Below are 24,585 nucleotides of genomic sequence, written 5' to 3'. Positions count from 1 at the left end.
AAACCTTTCAAATCTAGCATTTTGAAACTCACCCCCATGATCACTTCGAATGGATTTTATACAACAACCATTTTCATTTTGTAAAACCTTTGCTAACTTCTTAAAGGCATTGTAAGCATCATTTTTATGTGCAAGAAAAAGAGTTCATGTAAATCTAGAGTAGTCATCCACAAGAACCAAAGCATAGAAATTTCCAGCCAAGCTAGCAACTCTAGAAGGTCCAAATAAATCCATATGCAATACATCCAATGGATTTTTAGTAGAAACAATGTCCTTTGAATTGAAAGAGGATCTGATTTGTTTACCTTTCACACAAGAATCATAGAGCTTGTTATCCTGAAATTTAATGTTAGGAAAACCAGAAACAAGATCTTTGGATTTCAATTTATTTAAGTGATTAGTGTGAATGTGAGCTAACCTCCTGTGCCACAACCAAGACTCATCACTTGTAGACAGTAGACACTCATTTGAAGAATCAATTTCCATAATATCCAAGAGATATGTGTTATTCACTCTTTTTCCAGTAAACAACACCTTACGAGAGGAGTTATTTGAGATTGTGCAACCATTTGACTTGAAGTTCACCTTGTATCCTTTGTCACATAGTTGGCTGATACTAAGAAGGCTATGCTTGAGTCCTTCCACATAAAGCACATTCTCAATAGTGGTTGAATTTCCAGTTCCAACAGTTCCCCTGCCCAGAATTCTTCCACGGTTATTATCCTCATAGGTTACATGTCCCTCTGCCTTGAGCTTCATGCTGGTGAATTTTGTCAGATCACCAGTCATATGTTTTGAACATCCACTGTCCAAGTACCATTGATTTCTCTTGCTGCCTTTCTGCAAAACAGAACAAAAATAATACAAATGGTACCCTTTTCAGTATAGGGTCCAGCAAAGATTAAAACCTTTCCTTTGGTAGCCATTTTGCTAAGTTTTTAGGAACAAGATATTTTCTAGCAATGCATGACCTAGAGGTATGACCAGATTTCATGCAATAAAAGCAAGTAACATGAGATGCATTTTTGCCACTGTTCAAAGCTGAGAAACCTGATTTTGCTGGAACAAAAAAACTTGAAAGCTTTTTAACATTGGTTACATTTCCAGGGTTATAACCAATACCATTCTTGTTGAAAACAACATTCTGTGAACCAAGGAGAGACTCAAGATTCTCTCTTCCCATAGTGAAATTGGAAAGGGTTTTTAGCAAATACTCCACTTGTTTTTCCAATTTTTTACAGTTTTCACAGGTTTTAATAGAGGCATGCAAGCATGTTAGTTTAAGACTTACAAGATCTGTTTTGGCCTTATGCAGTTCTTCCTAAAGTGTTTTTACTTTAGGTGCAAGCACATTATTTACCTTTTGCAACTTGCTACATATTACAACCAATCTATTTGCCTCATCATGTGTTTCTTTGAAAGCAACAAGCAATTGATCATAGTTATTAGATTCCATAGAGAATTCACTTACTGAATCAGAGATTGATCCTTCATCTTTCACCATGAAGCACAGATTGGTTTCCTCACTCTCAGTTGAAGAACTACTGGTTGAAGATACTTCATTCTCTTCCCAAGAAATGTAAGCTCTTCTCCCCTTTCTCCTTTCAACTTTCTTGCTGGCATATTTGTCCTTTGATTGATTGTTTGGACAATCCATCTTGCTGTGCCCTGTTTTACTACAGCCAAAGCAAGTGTAGTTAGAGGAATTTGATTCATTCGATTTAGGATACCTTTTTTTCTGTTGGTTCCTATCTCTGCTTTTCTTCTTCAGGAATCTGCTGAACCTCTTTGTGAGTAGGCTGATTGTTTCATCATGTTCAGCATCTTCTTTCTGCTCATTGATGTCACTCTGTGCACTTGCTTTCAGTGCAAGTCCCTTGGGTTTCCTTTCGACTGTTTCTTGCTCTTTGAGTCTCTTGAGCTCCTGCTCATGCTCCATTAATTTCCCAAATAGTGCAGCAGTTGACAGCTTTGACAGATCACGACTTTCTGATATGGCAGTCACTTTGGGTTGCCAGCTTCTGTCGAGGCACTTCAGCACTTTTATGTTGAGTTCCTCTTTGTCAAATTCCTTTCCCAAACCAGTAAGATGATTCACAATGTGGGTGAACCTTTTCTGCACATCAGCAATGCTCTCTTCGGGTTGCATTCTAAAAAGTTCATACTCTTGAATGAGAGAATGTTTTCTTGATCTCTTCACATCCCCAGTGCCTTCATGAGTAACTTCCAAGACTTCCCACATCTCCTTACCTGAACTGCATTGAGATATTATGAAGAACTCATCCATTGTTAATGACGAAGTTATGATGTTCTTGGCTACAAGATCATATTGAGCCTTCTTCTTTTCACTCTCACTCCATTCAGATCTTGGCTTTGCCACTTCTTCATCATTGACAACCTGCATTGGCACATAGGGTCCATGGATCACAACCTCCCAAATAAACGAGTCTATAGATTCCATGAAAATTTTCATTCTAATTTTCCAAAAAGCATAATTCATGCCATTGAACATAGGGGGTCTATTGATAGACAATCCCTCAGCAAAAAAGCACTTTAAACTCAGATATTATTGCAAACAAACTTGATTAAAATACAAGTCCTAGCTCTTGATACCAATTGTTAGGTTCAATAGTGTCAAAGTTCAAGAGGGGGGTGAATTGAGCTTTTAAAACTTTCGCGCAGATTCAAATTTTATCACAGTACACAGAAAATAAATCAATTTATTTAGCAATGAACATATTTATTTTTATACTGTTTATGTACTTTAAGGCGTTTATCTCAGTTGAAAGACTTTTGATTTTAGAATTGAGTTAAATGATATGCAGACAAAGATCAAATTGATTTTCACATAACTAACACAAAGAGCTACATCAGTTGATCACAACCTTTGAATGCAATGTTAATGCTTGTTTTTAAAAACATTTAACATATTGTATTAACTTTCACAGAACATGAATTTCACTGATGTTTCAACACATAGAGACTTATGCAGAAGTTCTTCAGGGAGTTTTCCAGAAAATCAAGAACAGTATACACGTGCCCAGAAAGAACATATTCAATTACAATTGAATAGATTTATTTCTTGACAGTTTAGATTATTCAGCAGTTATTGAGTGCAGAGATTAAGAGAGAATGAACACAAATCAATTATACTAGTTCACTCCAATGAGCTACATCCAGTCTTCACCTAATCCAAGGTGAAATTCACTAAACCACAACTCAAAACAATTACAAAATCCATTGTTCTTGAACTTTACAAGAACATGACACATTTTGCTGAAAAACACTATTCCAGCACACACCACTCTTCAAGAAACCCTAGCAAGAAGAGTTTACGACCACACTTTACAAGAAATTGAAGAAAGAAACGAATACACCTGATAGAGAATGCAGAAATCTGCCTTAGACCAGTAGAACATATTGCTCACACAGTGACAACACCTCTAACCAAGCCTTAGAACCAACCAAGAACAAACACACTTTGTGATTTGGAAAATCTTTCAAGAACACATGCTAATCCTCTGAAAATTCTTATTTCTCTATTGTAAAACTTGTTTTCTCAATTGTATGATCAACGTTTAAAAGCCAGAACCAACTCTCTTTTTATAGGAAAACATTTTATAACAAACTTTCAAAAACAGTTAAAGCTGTTACAAAAAGAACAGATTGAAAATAAAATTAACTGATTTATTTTCAAAGGCTGTTAGAGAATTAGTTATATGTAGAAGACTTAGTCAAACTCCCTAGTGCAAGGATAAAAAGTGAAAATCCTTTTAAGAGAACCAAGGCACCAGACTAAAAAGAATCTATTCATTTTCAGAAGAACAAATTCATTTTTAAAACGATATCAGAAACTTCTTAACAAGAGAAACACAGTCGTTTTGATGGAATGAAGACTTAGTCAAAAAACTTGATGCACAAAACATGATTTTCAAAAACATTTAATCAAAGCATTAGTTTAAGAAAAGTATCTATTCATTTAGAAAAGAACATATTTATTTTTTATGCAGTAAAGGATATTTTTGCAAAAAACATGTGACAAATAGTTTCATAAACCTTGTGCTTGCTCTTATCACATGGTCAAGGGTTAAGAGGTGAGTTACCTAGCAAAAAGCCTACTCTAAACAACCTCTAATGTATACCTAAGATATTCTTTTAGCAAAAGTAAACACAAAGGAAAATTACACATTTGGCTTCATCAAACATATGTCTTGAAGGGGCAGCAACCATCTTCAACAGATGCCAATTAAGAGCATGGTTTTAAAACATTGAGAACACTTGAAAGTTCTAATGGGGAAGGAAAAAATAGTGGAATAAGTTCTTACATATTAGTCAGGATTCAAAATTTGGTGAAATTCAATTAAAAGGTAGTCTCATGATTCAAAATTTGGTAAAATTCAATTAAAAAGTGGTTTAGAGTTCCCACTAAATTGGTATCTAATCATCTACTTGGATTGCAAACAAGGTTAGAATCATAACAATGCAAAAAAAATGCCTTTAGTAACCTAGCTTTATGATGTTGGAAACTGTCATATTTAATGAACTTATTCTTAAAAACCTGCTTACACCCAACTACACTTGCACTAATAGGAAAAGTAGTAAGAGTCCAGGTGTTATTTTCAACAAGAGCATTGTATTAGGCTTGCATAACATTAAACCAATTTGGATTGGACATATCTATTAGAATATATGGCCTTAAACGAGAGGGGGGTGAACTGTTTAAGAAAGATTTTTGCAAACTTTTAACCTTAGAATGAAAATACTTTGAAAGAACCTTGATTAAGGATTCAGTTTTTCCAAAACAAACAGCAAAAGCACAAAGCTGGAAAAACAATCGGTTGTTTTAGCGAAAAAATCGGTTGTTTATACCAGTTCCAAAATAACAAAACTGAATTAAAGAGATAGGGATAGAGAAATTGTACACAGTTGTTTATACTGGTTCACTCCAAACAAGAGCTACATCCAGTCTTCTCAGAAACCCTGAGGATACCCACTAAGCAATCACCACTTGATCACTTACACCACAACCAAGAGAATGACCTTGAACACCTCAAGAAACACACTCTCCTTGGCCAACACTAAGATTGTTGATCTTGAACACCTCAAGAACACACAGCCAATCTTAGCAAAACACACACACGAATTGTTCAGCAGTTTTACAAAGATTACACTTGTTACAGATGAATATCTGAAATCAATACAAGTAGAATCCTATTCAGCACCTTGATCAATCTCTCAACACTTTAGCAATCTCAGAACTCTTTGAAAAACTCTTAGATCAAAACTTTGTTTCAAGATTCTTAAAACTTAAAAACAGTTTTTCAGAATATATCTAAGAATATAGTTTGTTATCAAATCTTAACAAACTCTTAATTGCATTTAAAACAGATTGGTCAAAGCATTTAATGACTGGAGCGTATTCACTTAAAGCATTTAAAGCTCAGTCAAAGAAAATAGTTTTCCTGCTATGGTTTCAAAACAAACAATCCATTGTTTCCTCGAATCAATCGGTTGTTTTGTTACTCAACAAAATTCACCATTCAAAAACAGTTTTCAAACTTTCTCAAAAACATCTAAGTGTAAACAATCGGTTGTTTCGACAAAAAAATCGGTTGTTTCAACTTAGTTTAAAAAAAAAATTGCTTTGTTAAAATTGAGATGCTAATTGCTTTGAGATTTAATCTAAGGATTGATTACAACATTAAACTACCCCAGAACAAAGCTTAAACCAGCACAGCAGCATCAAGCAAAGTAGAGGCTTCATCATCCTTCAAAGGATTTGGATTCTTCAAAACATTGAAGAATTTTATACTCAGAGATTTAAACATTTTATGCATATGAGACACAGATATACAAGAACCAATAATTCTCCCCTATTTGTCTTCACAAATAGACTTTAACATGTATCAAAGACAGATTTAAGAGAGATTATTAAGATCAAGAATACCTAACTCATTTCTCAAGAAGAAAAACCTCTCTTTTGGCAAAGGCTTTGTGAAGATGTCAGCTAGCTGCAGTTTGGTCTCCACAAACTTTACTTCACAGTTCCCATTTTGCACATGATCTCTGATGAAATGATGTCTTATTTCAATATGTTTGGTCCTTGAGTGCTGGATTTGATTTTTGGTAAGATTTATTGCACTTGTGTTATCACACATCAAAGGAACTTTGCTGATTTGTAAACCAAAATCTGCAAGTTGTTGTTTGAGCCATAGGATCTGTGCACAGCAGCTACCAACAGCTATATATTCTGCCTCAGCAGTAGAGAGAGCAACACATGCTTGCTTCTTGCTATGCCATGAGATTAGGCTTGAGCCAAGAAGGTGACAAGTGCCACTTGTGCCCTTTCTATCTAGCTTGCAACCTGCAAAGTTAGAATCTGAATAACCAATTAAATGTATTGGAGAATGAGAAGGATACCATAGTCCTACAGATGATGTTCCTTTGAGATATTTCAGAATCCTTTTTGCAGCTTTGAAGTGTGACTCTTTAGGATTTGCTTGATATCTTGCACATAGACACACCACAAACATGATGTCCGGCCTACTTGTTGTTAGATAAAGCAATGATCCAATCAAACCTCTGTATTTTGTTTGATCTATACTCTTTCCAGCAACATCTGCATCCATGTAGCAGCTTGATGGCATTGGAGTGCTTGCCTCTTTGCAATTCTCCATTTCAAACTTTTTTAGAATTTCCTTGCAATACTTTGATTGACTTAGGAAGATCCCATCTTTTGTTTGTTTAACCTGCAATCCAAGAAAGAAAGATAGTTCTCCCATCATAGACATTTCAAACTCACCTTTCATTGCAGCCACAAATTCTTCACACAACCTATCTTGTGTAGCACCAAAGATGATGTCATCAACATAGATTTGCACAAGAATTATTTCTGCATTTTACTTCTTGATGAAGAGAGTCTTGTCTACCATTCCTCTTTCATAACCATGAGATAGCAGAAAGTTGCTAAGCCTCTCATACCACTACCTTGGAGCTTGTTTCAGTCCATACAAAGCTTTCTTCAACTTGAAGACATGGTTGGGATACTTGTGATCTTCAAAACCCGGTGGTTGATCTACAAAGACTTCCTCATTGATGTAGCCATTCAAGAAGGCACTCTTTACATCCATTTGGAAGAGTTTAAAACCACTCATACATGCAAAAGCCAGCAGCAGCCTCACAGCCTCCAATCTAGCCACATGAGCAAAGGTTTCACCATAGTCTATGCCCTCTTCTTGATTGTAGCCTTTGGCAACTAGCCTTGCTTTGTTTCTAGTGATCACTCCATCCTCATCTAGCTTGTTCCTGAAAACCAATTTTGAACCAATAATATTCATTTCATTAGTTTTAGGGACAAGAAACCATACCTCATTTCTTTCAAATTGGTTTAGCTCTTCATGCATAGCTTCAACCCACTTCTCATCCTTGAGAGCTTCTTCAATTGACTTTGGTTCAATTTGAGAAACAAAAGTTGTGTGCCTGCAGTAGTTTGAGATGGAGCTACGTGTGGAGACACCTTCCTTTATCTGCCCTATGATGTTATCCACTGACAGATCTCTAGGAATCCTCCACTCTTTGGGCAGCTCACTCTGTTGCAGAATTTCAATCGGTTGTTTTTGCGAATCAACCGGTTGTTTTTCTGCACAGATATCCAGCTTCTCCAAACTGATGCTCCGTTCGTCTTCCTCAACACTGATCTTTGGGTTCTCACTGATTCTGCAATCAACCTCATCAAAGACAACATGTACTGATTCTTCTACAGTCATCAATCTTTTGTTGTAGACTCTATATGCATGGCTTGTGAGAGAATAACCAATGAAAATGCCAAGGTCAGCTTTCTCATCAAACTTTCCCAAGCTTTCCTTTCCATTGTTAAGAACGAAACAGCTACAACCAAAGACTTTGACGTAACTGATGTTAGGCTTCCTTCCATTGAAAAGTTCATATGGAGTTTTCTTCAAGATGGGCCTTATAAGCACCCTATTCATCACATAACAAGAGCTGCTCACTTCATCTGCCCAAAAATACTTAGGAAGTGATGACTCACTAAGCATTGTTCTTGCAAGCTCTTCAAGAGATCTGTTCTTCCTCTCTACAACTCCATTTTGCTGTGGTGTTCTTGGAGTAGAGAAATTATGTAGAATCCCCAACTTCTCACAAAACTTTGCAAACTTCTCATTTTGGAATTCTCCTCCATGATCACTCCTTATGGAGCCTATGTTGTTGTTCTTTGTGTTTTGAAGCCTTCTTGCTAGCTTTTTGAATGCAGCAAAGGCATCACTCTTTGATTCCAAGAACAAAGTCCAAGAGTACCTAGAGAAATCATCAACAATAACAAGAGCATAATAATTTCCACCAAGACTCATAGTTCTAGAGGGTCCAAAGAGATCCATGTGAAGGAGTTCAAGAGGTCTCAATGAAGAGACAATATTTTTGGTTTTAAAAGAACTTTTCACTTGTTTCCCTTTTTGGCAAGCTTCACAAATGTGATCCCTCTCAAACTTGAGTTTTGGCAGCCCAATCACAAGATCTTTTGATATTATCTTGTTCAAATGATTCATGTGAATATGAGCAATTCTTCTATGCCAAAGCCAAGATTCATCTTGCTTGGATAGAAGACATCCAATTGAACATGGTGAAGAGATATCTAGAAGATACACATTATTAACTCTCTTACCTACCAACATTACCTCTTTGGTGTTGGGTAGACAGATTTCACATGTGTTTGTCTTGAACATCACTTGATACCCCTTGTCACATAGTTGGCTAATACTCAGAAGATTATGCTTTAGGCCTTCAACAAAGAGCACATCATGAATCACCAAGATGCTTTCATCTCCTATGGATCCTCTTCCAAGAATTCTTCCTTTGTTGTTGTCTCCATAGGTGACATGACCCTCTTGCTTGAAGGAAATTCTCAGGAACTTTGATTTGTCCCCTGTCATATGCTTGGAGCATCCACTGTCCAAGTACCAAAGTTTTTTTCTTTCCTCCAAGATGTCCTACAAAAAATATTTTCAAGTACATAGGTTTGGTCCCCTTATGAATGTGGGTCCATCTGGTTTATACTCATCAATACAAGCTTTATTTTTCTTGGGAATCCACTTCATAAGCCCTTTAGGAACAACATGTTTTCTGATTTTACAGAATCACACAGAATGACCTCTTTTCATGCAATAGAAGCATGTAACAATCGGTTGTTTCGATGGTCCAATCGATTGTTTTTCTGGCATTTTCGAAAAAGATTTTGAAAATCTATCTTGCTTGTTTTGTGGATTAAAACCCAATCCAGATTTTCCAAAAACACAATTTTGAGATGCTAGCACACTCTCAAAGTTAGATTGGCCTTTAGAAAGCTTATCCACTGTTTTAACAAGATAGTGGACCTTCTTTTCAAGATTTTCGCAATTTTCACAAACTAGAGTGTCACACTTGCAAGAGGAGTTTTTGTAAATGATTTCCAGATTTTCAAAATCCATTTTTGAATTTTCTAAATCCTCTTCCAGTGCCTTTACTCTGTTTTCAAGCCAGCTATTCTTTTCTTTCAATCGATTGTTCAAGAGAGCCAATCAGTTGGCTTCTTCATGAGTTTCTTGAAAGGCTTGAAGCAATTGACCATAATTTTCGGAGTTTGAAGAGTTTGATGAACTTACACTACATGAGTCATCCTCCCTTCTGGCCATTAAGCAAAGATTGAGGTTTTTCTTGTTTTACCTTTTCTTTCTTCTTGCTTGAGTCTTTGTCATTGCTTCCTTTGGTTCATGAACAACTTTGAGTGTCTCCCACATTTCCTTAGCAGTTTTGCACTTTGATATTCTGAAAAATTCATTAGTTTCTAGTGCAGAAGCTATAATATTTTGAACAGACTTATCAAGCTGAGCCATCTTACATTCATCATCTGTCCAATTGGACAAAGGTTTTGTAAAGAAAGCATTTTCCTTTTTGAATTTTGGATGTAAGGACCATTCTCAATTGAGTCCCAAATTCTTTAATCAATGGATTCAATAAAGATTTTCATTCTTGCTTCCCTAAACATATAATTCAATCCACAGAATAAAGGTGGTTTGTAGATTGAAGCACCCTCCTCAAAAGATAGTTTTCCAGCCATAGAAAAAAGATTTTTAGATCAACTTGAATAACTTTCAAGAACCAAGCTCTTGATGCCAATTGTTAGAATATATGGCCTTAAACGAGAGGGGGGTGAACTGTTTAAGAAAGATTTTTGCAAACTTTTAACCTTAGAATGAAAATACTTTGAAAGAACCTTGATTAAGGATTCAGTTTTTCCAAAACAAACAGCAAAAGCACAAAGCTGGAAAAATAATCGGTTGTTTTAGCGAAACAATCGGTTGTTTATACCAGTTCCAAAATAACAAAACTGAATTAAAGAGATAGGGATAGAGAAATTGTACACAGTTGTTTATACTGGTTCACTCCAAACAAGAGCTACATCCAGTCTTCTTAGAAACCCTGAGGATATCCACTAAGCAATCACCACTTGATCACTTACACCACAACCAAGAGAATGACCTTGAACACCTCAAGAAACACACTCTCCTTGGCCAACACTAAGATTGTTGATCTTGAACACCTCAAGAACACACAGCCAATCTCAGCAAAACACACACACGAATTGTTCAGCAGTTTTACAAAGATTACACTTGTTACAGATGAATATCTGAAATCAATACAAGTAGAATCCTATTCAGCACCTTGATCAATCTCTCAACACTTTAGCAATCTCAGAACTCTTTGAAAAACTCTTAGATCAAAACTTTGTTTCAAGATTCTTAAAACTTAAAAACAGTTTTTCAGAATATATCTAAGAATATAGTTTGTTATCAAATCTTAACAAACTCTTAATTGCATTTAAAACAGATTGGTCAAAGCATTTAATGACTGGAGCGTATTCACTTAAAGCATTTAAAGCTCAGTCAAAGAAAACAGTTTTCCTGTTATGGTTTCAAAACAAACAATCCATTGTTTCCTCGAATCAATCGGTTGTTTTGTTACTCAACAAAATTCACCATTCAAAAACAGTTTTCAAACTTTCTCAAAAACATCTAAGTGTAAACAATCGGTTGTTTCGACAAAACAATCGGTTGTTTCAACTTAGTTTAAAAAAAAAAATTGCTTTGTTAAAATTGAGATGCTAATTGCTTTGAGATTTAATCTAAGGGTTGATTACAACATTAAACTACCCCAGAACAAAGCTTAAACCAGCACAGCAACATCAAGCAAAGTAGAGGCTTCATCATCCTTCAAAGGATTTGGATTCTTCAAAACATTGAACACCACTTGGTTCAACAATATCTTTTATAAGAGTTGTAGGTTCATTGTAGGTAGGAGAAGCATTGACATTAAATATCTTTGGTTTAAAAACTTTTCCCTTAGCTCAAGTAAGCATAGGATGAACGTTTATTATCTATAGAAGAAGGTAATGAACAAGGAATAACTTGATCTTGAAAAATAGGTATTTTGGTGTTATTGATAGCCTGCGTAGAATTATTACCATTTATATCAAAAGAAACATGGTGAATAACAATGAGATGATGGTGATATGATGTGTATAAATGAGTGTTAGGATCAAAAGGTGCAAAAGGATTATTAGAGTGAGAATAAGGTAACAAATTTTCATTGAAAATAACATGTCGAATGATATATGTTTTTCTAGAAATTGATAGGCATATATAACCCTTATGTTTTGAACTGTAACCGAGAAACAAACAAATAGAAGATATGAAATAAAACTTATATTTGTTGTAAGGTCTTAAGAAAGGATAACAAGCACAACCAAAAACTTTGAAAAAGGGATAACCAAGTTTCTTATCAAATAAAATTTCATAACGAATATGATTATGAAGCATAGAGGTAGGTAAAACATTAATAATATTAACAACAACCACAAAAGCTTCTCCCCAAAACCTAAGAGGAAAAGAAGCGGGAACTAGAAGAGATAGACTAGTGTTAGTTATATGGCAATGTTTTAAACTATTACCCGGCAACGATGACAAAAACTTGATGAATATTTTACGGCAAGTGTACCGTGTTAAAAGTAATAATTTCTTATCGAACCCACAAGGAACAATTGAATTATCAACTATAAGATTCACTAAGTAGAAAACAATAAGTAAAAGTTTGTAGGATGTTTGTTGTGTATGATTGCAAGAATGTAAATAAAGCAAAATAAAGAGTTATTGATTAAATTGGAAAAATTGGGATTGGAGTTCATTCTTCTCACTCATTTGTGTTTTGAAAAGAATAATAATATTTTATCCTTTGATAGATATTGATACCCATATAAAATTTATTTATATTGATTTCTCGCATATAAAATTATTAAGATGGTCTCCTAAATATAGATTTCTCATACATTTATAAAAAAATCATTATCCTTTTGATAACAATTAACATTTTAAATCTATTCCTAGCATTAAAATATGTTAAGCATTATCATTTAGGTAAAAAACTTAGAAGTATTTTTCAGTCAAATCTAAGGATCAAAATCATGATAAACAAGCATTACAGATAAAATGACAATATGAATTATTAATAAAAAATAAAATATTATGTTTAAATATCACCTCAATACATAAGAGTTTGAAAAAATTATTTCCAATCTCAAAGGGTAGAATTAACCACTCATGTTGGCCATTACAAGCATGGAAAGCAAGAAAAGAAGATTCAGGATGTTTCTTCTTGACGACTGCCTCCTCTAGGGTTTTCTATCACATTCTATTCTCCCAATGATGTATAGGATTGTGTCTAACACCTCATATTTAACCTAGTTGGGCTTGGCCTAAGTGACTTATCGTCTAGGTGTGATTGGACTCGCATGTGCGAGTTGGAAGAGAGAAAAACCCAACCTCTCTGGAGTGATCTCTCTGGGGCGAGATTGGGATCGCTTGGGCGAGATCCTCTAAAGTGCTTCTGGCTTAGGCGAGTTTTTGGGCAAGTTTAGAGCGTTCCGACCTTCCTTTTTCATCATGTATACTCTCCTTTAGCCCTTTCATCTCCATTTCCCCCTAGAATCTTGAAATTGACAAAAATTTGGGAATAAATCATTCTTATTCATATTATAATCGCAAAATATGTAAAAAAGTTTAAATTCATAAATTAGGCGTTAAATTATAGTTATTTTATCAATAAATATTCATAAGTGTTTGTATTTTAATATGAAATATTACTGAAATATGACACTTATCAACTCCTCCCAACCGAGAATCGTGTTTGTCCTCAAGCAAAGTACATGAATATAAATAAATTATATTTGAATTTAAATATCAAAACAACTTTATTCACTAAACAACAGATTAAATTAGAAACTTATGTTGCTTCCAACTTCAAATACAACAAAATATAGATACAATAAACATCCAGGATCAAACTAAAACAATAAAATGACAATTCATCAAGAATTTTCTTCTCATATGCTCACAGGCAAGTGTTTCTCTCTATTTTCAATGAATCCTAACAAATCACACTTGCTTTTCATTTTATCTTCATATCACAATCATATTAAAAACATGAATCTTGAGGTCTTTTACTACAGGGTTATAATATGGTTGGGCTTTAAAAAAGTATTGGTTTTTTACATAACAAAATTCACATTTTAAAGAAGAAAAACATACCTATAATCCAATTATAGTACATATGTGTTATCACCATTTTCTTTGACTTCACAATTTTCCTCATTTTGTTTTTACTTATTCATGATTTCAACATGAATTTTTTTCTTTTTTTTAATCAATAGGACTAGATTATTCCTATTTCCAACAACTGAATACTTTTGCTTCTATGTTCTCCTTCCTTAAACATGACAATGGGTAGAAAAATGTATCATTCAAGGTCTAGGGTGCAATAATAACAAAAATTCTTGGTTCAGAAGGGTTATCAAAAAACATGAATTCTATTTACATAAAAGTTGGTTATTTGGTCTTGGGTTCCTAGTTAACACAAATGCCTTAATCATCTTCATGCTCTTTTATGATGTAACATAAAATAAAAATTAAGCAACCATAACTATCAATTCATCAATAAAACTCTCAAAATTGTTTAAGAATCACACACTTACTTGGTTTAACTAGTCACATCCTTTATTGTTTTGTCATTTTGTATTTTAATCAATCATCTTGTTAAATTTTCATGTATCCTAATTTCAACCACATTGAAATATGGATTCAATCATATTTCTTTTCCAACCTGTGTCTATTTAATTCTACCATTTAATACTCAAACACAGAGTCCTTTTTTCCACAATTCAAATTTAATATTATAGTTCCTATTTATTTAACAAAAAATAAAACTAAAAAAAAAACTCAACAATTAAATTAAAAGTGAAAACAATTCAAAAATAGCAAATTAAGTAAAAAAAATAAAAATAAAAATAAGCAAATAAAATAACAAAAATAACCAACTAAAAAATAATTAGAAAGATAAAATAAAATAAAATAAAAATAACTAAAAAGAAAAAGAAAATTAGAAAGATAAAATCATGTTTTTTTCTCAATCTTCTCTTCCTAGGAATTCTTCCAACTCTATATTAAAATCTTCATCTATAGTTGTAGATGGTCCTACTTCATCTGTTGAAAATACCCCCTGAATAATAGAACTTGTCCCATGCCAAGCTGCATAAGCTCGAAATTGATCTAGAGGCTTATAGGGATTGGGTTGCCCTTGAGGGAAACTTTGATATGCATCATTCCTCTATGAGTCTCACTTTGTTGCATCTGTATATGTTCCCATATAGCTCTTTTCTTTAATTGCATTTGTTCTAACATCCTATCCTCCCTGGAAGATGATGATGAGCCAAGATGATAGATAGGTGAATGATGAAGAGGAATATCACCAGCTTGTGGAGCTTGTTCCTCTGTAGCAGTACCATTATTCACAGTAAATTTCATATCAATGGGAGGTCTGATTTTTGTTGTTGGGTTCACCTTAATCCTATGACCTTCACAAGAGCAGTTATCAAAGCAGGGAACCCTTGGCCTTCTGATTATTCTGATTAACTTCTAATCTAAGAAAATTATATATTAAATAAAAAATAATTTTAGCAACATCAACATAATAATCTTCTTTTAAAAGGCAATAGAGAAGATGACACCTGAGAATATTTAAGTCTGACACATGACTAATGGGCACCATGTTAGCTAACATGAATACCATCCAAACATGAGATAAGGTCTTCATATTTTTCCTTAAAATTCTTCATGGTTTCCCAGTTGGGCTTATTTGATGGGAGTGATTGGCTAAACAAAATTTTCTAACCACTTCATCATCATTAAATCCAACAATTCTAACTTTCAGCTGGTGATAAGTATAGTCATCATCACCTCTCTGTTGTAATGAATCTCATAGAAAGGCACTGATAGAGTCTCTATCAAAGGGCACCTATTTACCTCTAACCATTGACCTCATTTCCTGAGTTCCTTCACCTCCTGTCCAAGGATTAGCATAAAATTCATGGACTACCTCAAGATCATTCTTACTTAAGGGTTTTGCTAGCCCCATTCAGTTTCTTCTTTGTAGTCCATTTAAAAATAGATCATACTGCTTGGGTTGCAGTTGCACTATTCTCTCTGTAATGAAAGCCCAATTCTTAATTTCTTCATATCTTCTTTGTTTTTCTTTGTTTCCCAAACCTATTTCTTGATGGTGTTTTAGGGGAATTGGAGTCCATTCTTACCCTTTTACCTTTGTCAGTCTACGCTATAGTGCTTTTTGTATGTCCCATTTGCTGCAACACTATAGTTAGATACAACAATCATCAAATACATCAATTTGTTATAATTTAAACATCATAAGAATATTGTATTCAAATTTAACTCATAGTTTTACACCAACAGTGTAAAAATACTAAGATTGTGTATAAAAACCCAATTAATTCACATGTTTTGCAATATGATTTTCATAAAATCATTTTATCAAACACTTCATAGCCATCTCCAAAAAAAAATGAATTTAATGAGTGTTTGGTACCCAACTAACCATAAAATAATCAATCCCCAACAATATGCGATCAAATTTATACCATAAATTTAAGATAATCATTATAAACCCAAAAATCCCTAAACTATTAAAAAATTTCAACCAATAATAATAAGCAATAGTTGTGAATAGAAATTTAACACATAAAGTAGGGCAAGAACACTTACATGAGGGCAAGAAATGTGAAATTTGGAAGACAAAATTCTAGGGTTTTTTAGCACCAAGAATTATGAAATTCAGAGAAGTGGCCACTTTCATGTGTTTTTAAAAACGTTGTAAATGGGATCTTTTCTAGGCGAGCTATATCTCCCATGGGCGAGATTGCTCCAAAAAGCACCTTTCTTTTAAATCTCAACTCACCTAGACGAGTTATATCTTGCCCAGGTGAGTTTCCCTGCACAAAATTTTATGATTTTTTTATAAAAAAAACATGAATCTTATCCTAATAACAAAATAAACCAACTAAACTAAATAACTAAAAAAAATATTGGGTTCCCCCAGTAAGCACTTTATTTAACGTCATATAGCTTGGTGATTGTTTTTATCAAGGTGGATGACATTTTTGTTGCAACAATTTCCTGGTTACAACTTTAGTTCTTCTCGAGTATGGGCTTTTAAGTTCAATGGTTTCATCAGTCTTGAGTTTTTTTATAACCCTTAATCTTGACCCTTTTTTCTTCAACCCTATTGGTTGAAATTGTAATTTAGCATTTCTAAGCATTATTGATTTCCCTAGTCTACATTCAACCTTCACTATAGTTACCTCCTATTGGACTTTGTCTTCCTCTTTTGTCTCTTTTTTTTAGGAAGTTGCTCTTCTAAAATTTTTGGCACCAACTCTTTCTCTTCTGTTTTTGAAATGTGATGATATATAACTTCCTCAAATAAATTTGAGAGGTCCAATTACATTTTAGTGTTAGTAAAGGCTTCCTTTGTTGTATTTCTTTGTAAGCATTCCTTCCCTGCATTATAATATTTTAAACCATAAAAATTATTAAAAGTTACCTTGTCATCTTGAGCTCTTACTTTAAGCTTTCCCTCATCAACATCAATGATGATTCTAATAGTCTTAAAAAAAAAGGTTTGTCAAGTATCAAAGAAACCTCCTCATCTTCTTCCATGTCCATCACAACAAAATTCACGGGAAATATGAATTTGTCCACCTTAACAAGAACATCTTCAACCACACCATAAGAATATTTGATTGATATATCTGCTAACTATAGCATCATCTAGGTGGATTTAATCTCCAATTCACCTATTTTTTTCAGCATTACAAAATGAATTAAATTTATACTTGCCCCCAAATCCAGTAAAGCCTTGTCCATAGATAAAACAGCTATAGACATTGGAAGATTAAAACTTTTTGGGTTCTTGGATTTTAGAGACAAACCTTTTTTAATAATGGCACTACATCCAGCTTCTAGCTCTATACTCTTCTCATAAATATAGCTCCTCTTTTTTGTTAACAACTTCTCCATAGATTTCTCACAAGTTGGCTTTTTCTTCAAAGCTTTTGCAACATAATTGTTAGGAAGAAAATTATCAAAAAAAATCTCTCCTTATCTTTTTTTGAAGGAGCATGAGGATATGATAAATCTTTTACAAGAACACCTCTCTCCTTATTTTTACTGTTTTTCTCTTTTTATATTTTCCTCCTCACTCTTTTTCTTCTCTCTTTCTTTCTCATCTCTCTCTTAGCCTCAATTTTCCTTATTTTTTTCAGCAAATAAATTATCATCATCCATTTCAAATGCTATTTTACCACTTTTAGTGGTAATTCCATTGCAATGCTCCTTTGGGTTGGTATGGGTGTTGGCTGTGAACAATCTGTCTCTCTGTTAATTATTTGGAAATTTGTCCCAGCTGTGTTTCTAAATTTCTAATTGTCATCATATTATTCTCTTGACTAGCCAGAGTAGCTTTCATGAACTTTTCCAAGGTATCTTCAAATTTGTTCAGTCTTTCAGGAACTGAAGGATATAGAGTGATGAGAATCAACTAAAGGTGGCTTTTTATAATGAAGAACAAGATTATTCGCCTTCACATTTAAAGTTTTTCTTGTTAATCTTTGCAAAAGATAAAGCCCAAGCCCAAGCCCAAGAAGGCCAAAGCCCACAAAAGTCCAAAGACCATCCCATGAAGGGCAAAGCCAAGTTTTAAATAAATATTGTTTAGAAAGGTGCTTAGAGGGAAACATTAGAAACTTCTATTGTTAAAGCATCTTTTAGTCTTTAGTTAAGAGTCTTAGGGGGGGTGTGTTAGTAGATAGGTGTAGGAGTAAATAAGGAGGTGCCAAAGTGAGAGAAGGGATCACACCTTCCTCATGCTTTGTTTTAGGCGCAAATTCTAGAAGCTTTTTAGGAGGGAGTTTTTTTGAATTTGTGTAGCTTACTTTTCAGCACCTTAGGCTATAAATAGAGGTGCTCTCTTTGTAAAAATTCAGATTTGAATTTATCTAAAGAAACTATACTCAAAATTGGAGTGAGCATTTGGAGAGCTTTGAGCTTCTACTCTAGTCTTATCTTGAAGGACCATGGTTTCCTCAAGTGGCGGCTTCCACACTCATCTAGGAGCATCCATACTTCTAGTGGCGTGATCATCCAACCTATCTTCCATCTTCATGAGCATTCTCTTCTCCTTCCTTTCTTCTTCTTCAATTGTTCATGTTGCCTTGTGTTTTGAGTTGTCTAGCTTTCGGTTTTTTTCTATTTTCAGCACCTATATTCTGTTTTGTTTTTAATTCTGTTCGGTTCTTTTGTTTAGTAGCTTAATTCTGTTCGGTTAATCTAGTTTCTATTCCTTTGTTGATTCAATTTGACAATATTTGGTTCATCCAAATGAGTTTGGGATTTGGTACTTGTTATTGGTGAGTTCTTGATCTTAGAACCATGATCCAACTTCTAAGAAAGTGCCTCTACATTTTCCAGCTCAAGGTGATTCCTCAAAGTGTCAAGAATCTTGTTCTATGTGGCTATTGGAATCACATCATGTGGTATCATGAGTCTTAGGTTCTTCTTGTTTAATTGTTGAGTTGTGTGCACTTTATTTCAAGAGCTCTTTTTAATTTCTTGCAATTTAAGTTTCTGTTTTAGAATTTTAATTGAGTATTCTTGCTGTTTTTCTTTTGCTCCAAGTGTTTGTGGAAAGGTTTATGGCACTCATAATTCTTATGAGTATGGTTGCTCTTTTGGAATGGCATTATCCTTCCTAGAGTTTACCTTAAGCTTCCTTTCACTTGTTACAATTTGTGATGTGTCTTTTAATTTTTGAATCATGTCAAGTTTTGTCTTAGTCATGTTATTCCATATATGTCATTACTTCTAGTAGTACTTTTATTGTTTTGATTGTTTCTTGCTTTGGTGTCATATAATTTTCTGAATTGATGTTGATCCTTTGTGCATTTTCTTTTTAGAATTGAGTTCATACTTGTATTCTAGACCTATACAAGTTCCAATACATCATTTTCTATTATGTCTTTGCTAGTTCATCATCCTGTTTTTTATTCCTATTAGGATTCCTCTGTTTCTGAAAAAAAGTGCTTACTGTTTTTCCTTATTGCAATTGATTTACGTACTGTAAAATTCTGAAATTCTGGATTTGAGATATTCAAAGTGTTAGAAAAGAATAGAAAAAAGAATCATTCAAAAATATGAAGTACACAAAAAATGATAAATAAAATAAAAAAAGTGTACATTCCTGCCGAAAAAAATACGGTAATCTGGCAGTGATTTTAAAAAATTTATTTCTCTCAATTGGCTTACTGTTTTTAATTGATTCCAGTGCCATTTTTGAGTTAACATCTTGAAGTTTCTGTGGTATAAATTTCATAATCCAGTTCGCTCTACAACGTTCCAGTTAAATCAGTGAATATCAAACACAGTTTGCATAAAAAAAAAAAATTCCAGTAGCTAAATTTTTTGTTTTCTTCATCTACTCTAGTGCTTTTCCTTAGGTATTCTTTTGTGTGCCTACTTTTCTCATTGAGTTCTTTATTTTCTTGATTGTCTTTCATTCTTACTCTTTGAGTTTGTCTTACATATAGTATTCCTTTTGCAATTACCTTTCCTTGCTTATACCTTTTCTTGTTTGTCTTTATTGTTTCTTTGGTTTTGTGGTGGTTTGCTCTTAAGATTGGTGTGCTTGCTTTGACATATTTCATTTGAGGATTCCAAGGCCTCAAGATCAGATTGGTGCAAGAACATTATTTCTTTGAGAGTGATATCTTTTTCAGCCTTAGTTCATTTCGGCAGTTTCATTGCCAAAAAGCTCACTGTTTTTGCTAATTTTTAACTTGTTTGCTGTTTTTTGTGTGTTTGCTGTTTTTTTTAATTACAAATGGCTGGATCTTCAAGTGATGCATCCTACAAGCAGAATTCTCCTTCCAAAGCTTCCATTCTTGGTGAATTACATGAAGCTCAAAGAACAATTAGACGGTTGGAAGAGAAAATGCAAAAGATGGAGGTCCAACAAGCTAGACCATCTCCTTCTATCCATGATGGGCATCATTCACATAGACCTTCAACAAGAGGTTCTTCCAATGACATAGGCCGTGAAGAGGACCATAGGAGAAGGAGAACTCCACCCCAATTCCTTGGACATAGACATCACAACCAAGGGGAGAGACCTCACTATGGCAATGGCTACTACCAAGATGCAAAGGCTAGGCTACCTTCGGTCAAGCTTCCTTGTTTCAATGGCTCAAGTGATCCTAATGTATATTTAGATTGGGAGGCTAAGTGTGAACAAATATTTGAGATCCATGAGATCCAAGATGAGCATAAGCTTAAGCTAGCCACCCTAGAGTTTAGTGATTATGCCATGAAATGGTGGCATGGAATTGTAAAGGACATTATCTATCACAAGGGTCCTCCCGTGGACTCTTGGAACTCTTTAAAGGATCAAATGCGCGCTAGATTTGTGCCCCCACATTTTAGGAAAGACCTCATGTTGAGACTCCAACGGTTTCAACAAGGCACGCTAAATGTGGATGAATATTATAAAGAGCTAGAAACGCTTGTGCTTAAAATTGAATTAGAGGAAAGTGAGGAAGCTATGATTGCTAGGTTTGTGAGTGGTCTTAGGAAGGATATTCAAGACTTTGTTGAGTTACAAGAGTATTCATCATTGGGCTCTTTAGTTCATCTTGCAATGAAGGTGGAAGCCCAACTTGCTAAGAAAAACTCTTTAAAAAATGCTTCCAATGATGGATACTACTCCAAGTCTTGGAGAAACAAAAATTCTTTTTCCAAACATCCTTCCAAAGATTCTTCTTTCAAACCCAAGGATCCTACGCCATCTACTTCTAGGCCTAAATCCCCAATTAAATCGTCTAGTCAAAAGTGTTTTAAATGTTTGGGATATGGTCACATTGCTGCTAATTGCCCTTCTAAACGAAGTATGTACATGCATGAAGGCATTGTAGTTAGTGAGCATGATTCCACTTCACCTAGGCATTCTTCACCTTCTAGACCATCAAGTGAAAATGAGAGTGAAAGTCCTTGTGAAGGTGACTTATTGATGGTAAGACGTATGTTGGGCACAATTCCAAAATCTTTGAATGATACTCAAAGAGAAAATATTTTTCACACCCGATGTCTTATCAACAACAAGTTATGTTCCTTGATTATTGATGGGGGAAGTTGCACTAATGTGGCTAGTACAAGAGTTGTGGAGAAGTTAGCCTTACCCACTATCTCTCATACCAAGCCCTACAAATTACAATGGCTTAGTGAAGTAGGTGAAATCATGGTGAATAAACAAGTCCTCATTAAATTTGCTATAGGAAAGTATAAAGATGAGGTTTTATGTGATGTTGTGCCCATGGAAGCTTCTCATCTTCTTTTAGGAAGGCCTTGGCAATATGATAGACATGTTTTACATGATGGCCTATCCAATACAATGTCTTTTTCCTTCCTAGGGCGCAAGGTTATATTAAAACCCCTCTCTCCCAGAGAGGTTCATGAGGACCAAATAAAAATGAAAACTAAAAGAGAAAATGAGAAAGAAAAAGAAGTAAGTACTACACCGAGTCACACCATTTTCTCCTCTAAATCCATCATGTTGACTCGTGCTATACCTCAAATGGACCCTCCAAGGTCTTCTTCTTCTTTATCTTTTTCATTACCCAAGGTTCCTATTTCAACACCACCTTGGTTAAAATATGTTAGGGATGATTTTTTCATACCTCCTAATGGGTTTCACCATTTAAGAGGTCTTTTTCCCAAAAATATCATCATTCCCAAACACATTTTTCCAACTTGGTCGATTTGTAGGACCTCCTTTTCTGCAATCCCTTTGGTTCCATCTGCTAAGTCATGTATTCCTTTTTCTTACACTTTTGATTGTAAAAGTAAACTGACTTTGTTATATGCAGGGATTCAGAATTCGTGGGCGAATTCTCTCCAACTCGGGGAGTATGATGAGAATCAACTAAAGGTGGCTTTTTATAATGAAGAACAAGATCATTCGCCTTCACATTTAAAGTTTTTCTTGTTAATCTTTGCAAAAGATAAAGCCCAAGCCCAAGCCCAAGAAGGCCAAAGCCCACAAAAGTCCAAAGACCATCCCATGAAGGGCAAAGCCAAGTTTTAAATAAATATTGTTTAGAAAGGTGCTTAGAGGGAAACATTAGAAACTTCTATTGTTAAAGCATCTTTTAGTCTTTAGTTAAGAGTCTTGGGGGGGGTGTGTTAGTAGATAGGTGTAGGAGTAAATAAGGAGGTGCCAAAGTGAGAGAAGGGATCACACCTTCCTCATGCTTTGTTTTAGGCGCAAATTCTAGAAGCTTTTTAGGAGGGAGTTTTTTTGAATTTGTGTGGCTTACTTTTCAGCACCTTAGGCTATAAATAGAGGTGCTCTCTTTGTAAAAATTCAGATTTGAATTTATCTAAAGAAACTATACTCAAAATTGGAGTGAGCATTTGGAGAGCTTTGAGCTTCTACTCTAGTCTTATCTTGAAGGACCATGGTTTCCTCAAGTGGCGGCTTCCACACTCATCTAGGAGCATCCATACTTCTAGTGGCGTGATCATCCAACCTATCTTCCATCTTCATGAGCATTCTCTTCTCCTTCCTTTCTTCTTCTTCAATTGTTCATGTTGCCTTGTGTTTTGAGTTGTCTAGCTTTCGGTTTTTTTCTATTTTCAGCACCTATATTCTGTTTTGTTTTTAATTCTGTTCGGTTCTTTTGTTTAGTAGCTTAATTCTGTTCGGTTAATCTAGTTTCTATTCCTTTGTTGATTCAATTTGACAATATTTGGTTCATCCAAATGAGTTTGGGATTTGGTACTTGTTATTGGTGAGTTCTTGATCTTAGAACCATGATCCAACTTCTAAGAAAGTGCCTCTACATTTTCCAGCTCAAGGTGATTCCTCAAAGTGTCAAGAATCTTGTTCTATGTGGCTATTGGAATCACATCATAGAGGTTGTTGTTGTTGGAAAGGACCTTGCTTGTAGGATGGACCATTATCTTGTTTTCACCCAAAATTTTGATTCTGATTGCTTCTCCAACCTTTTTGAATAATTATTATTGTTGGAGAAACCACCTTGCCTTCCTCGGTTGCCCATGTAATTTACTTTTGCTTCAAACTAATTGTTTTCATAAGAACAGTGACCATTGGGATGATCACCTCCGCAAAAATCATACCTTGTTGATTGACTCTGACTTTGAGAAGATTGTACATCTTAGCAATTTATCAATTTATGTAGTTAATGCTTCAAGCTGTTGTGTCAGAATTTTATTATGATTCAGGAGTGTAAAGTACTCAATTCTAACAACCATTTCTTCTAAATACATTTTCTAACATGTTGGGCTTGCTAATCTATTAATGCCAATGTATTAATAATCTTTGTGGTCTGTTCTACATCAACAACCATCATTGTGCCACCAGCTGCAACGTCTAGGAGCATCTTGGTATCAAATCTAAGACCATTATGAAAAATGTTCAATTGAGCAATGTCTTCAAACCCATGATTTGGGCATATGCTCAACATCATTTCAAATCTCTCTCATGTCTCACAGAAGGCTTCACCTGCTCCTTATCTGAACATAGAAATCTAATACTTTGATTTGATGTAGCAAGATAATGGAAAAAATATTTGTAGAAATTCTCTACATCCTTCTAGCTAGCGAGGCTCTGATTTGGAAGTGATTTGAGTCATTCTTTAGCCTTTCCTACCAATGAAGAAAGAAATAAACGCATATAAACATTTTCAATATCCTCTTATTGAAAGCCCATTGTGTCCCACCAATTCATAAAATGTAGACAAATGTGTATATGAATCCTCATGGTCCATTATTGTAAAGTGATGGGCACTTGTAACACTAATAAATGCAGGTTTCATTTGGTGGTAGTAGGTATGGCATAATCTCTAAGTGTTCTCCTAGGAGGTGGTGTTTTCCTCCTTAAAAATATTAATGGGAAGAGAAGAAGAGGTTGAGGATTCTTCTCTAGTGTCTCCTTGTTTTCCTTTTCTCTTTGTCCCTAGTTTCTTCTAGTTTCCTTTTCAATCTTTGATTTAAATAATAATTGATATTTGAAAATCTGACCTCTTAATATCATATAAGACAGCTCACTCAAAAGTTAGCACAA

The 24,585-nt window shown here is 34.5% G+C and overlaps 1 pseudogene; it reads left to right on the top strand.

Annotated features, from left to right (window-relative positions):
• The first annotated feature begins 23,957 nt into the window (after positions 1–23,957).
• On the top strand, positions 23,958–24,063 carry LOC137816791 (small nucleolar RNA R71; annotated as a pseudogene).
• The last annotated feature ends 522 nt before the right edge of the window (positions 24,064–24,585 follow it).

Source organism: Phaseolus vulgaris, chromosome 1, assembly GCF_051622355.1.
Source record: "Phaseolus vulgaris cultivar YP4 chromosome 1, ASM5162235v1, whole genome shotgun sequence".
Classification (NCBI taxonomy): domain Eukaryota; kingdom Viridiplantae; phylum Streptophyta; class Magnoliopsida; order Fabales; family Fabaceae; genus Phaseolus; species Phaseolus vulgaris.
Note: the sequence above shows the minus strand (reverse complement) of the source record. Positions and strands in the feature narration are given on the sequence as shown.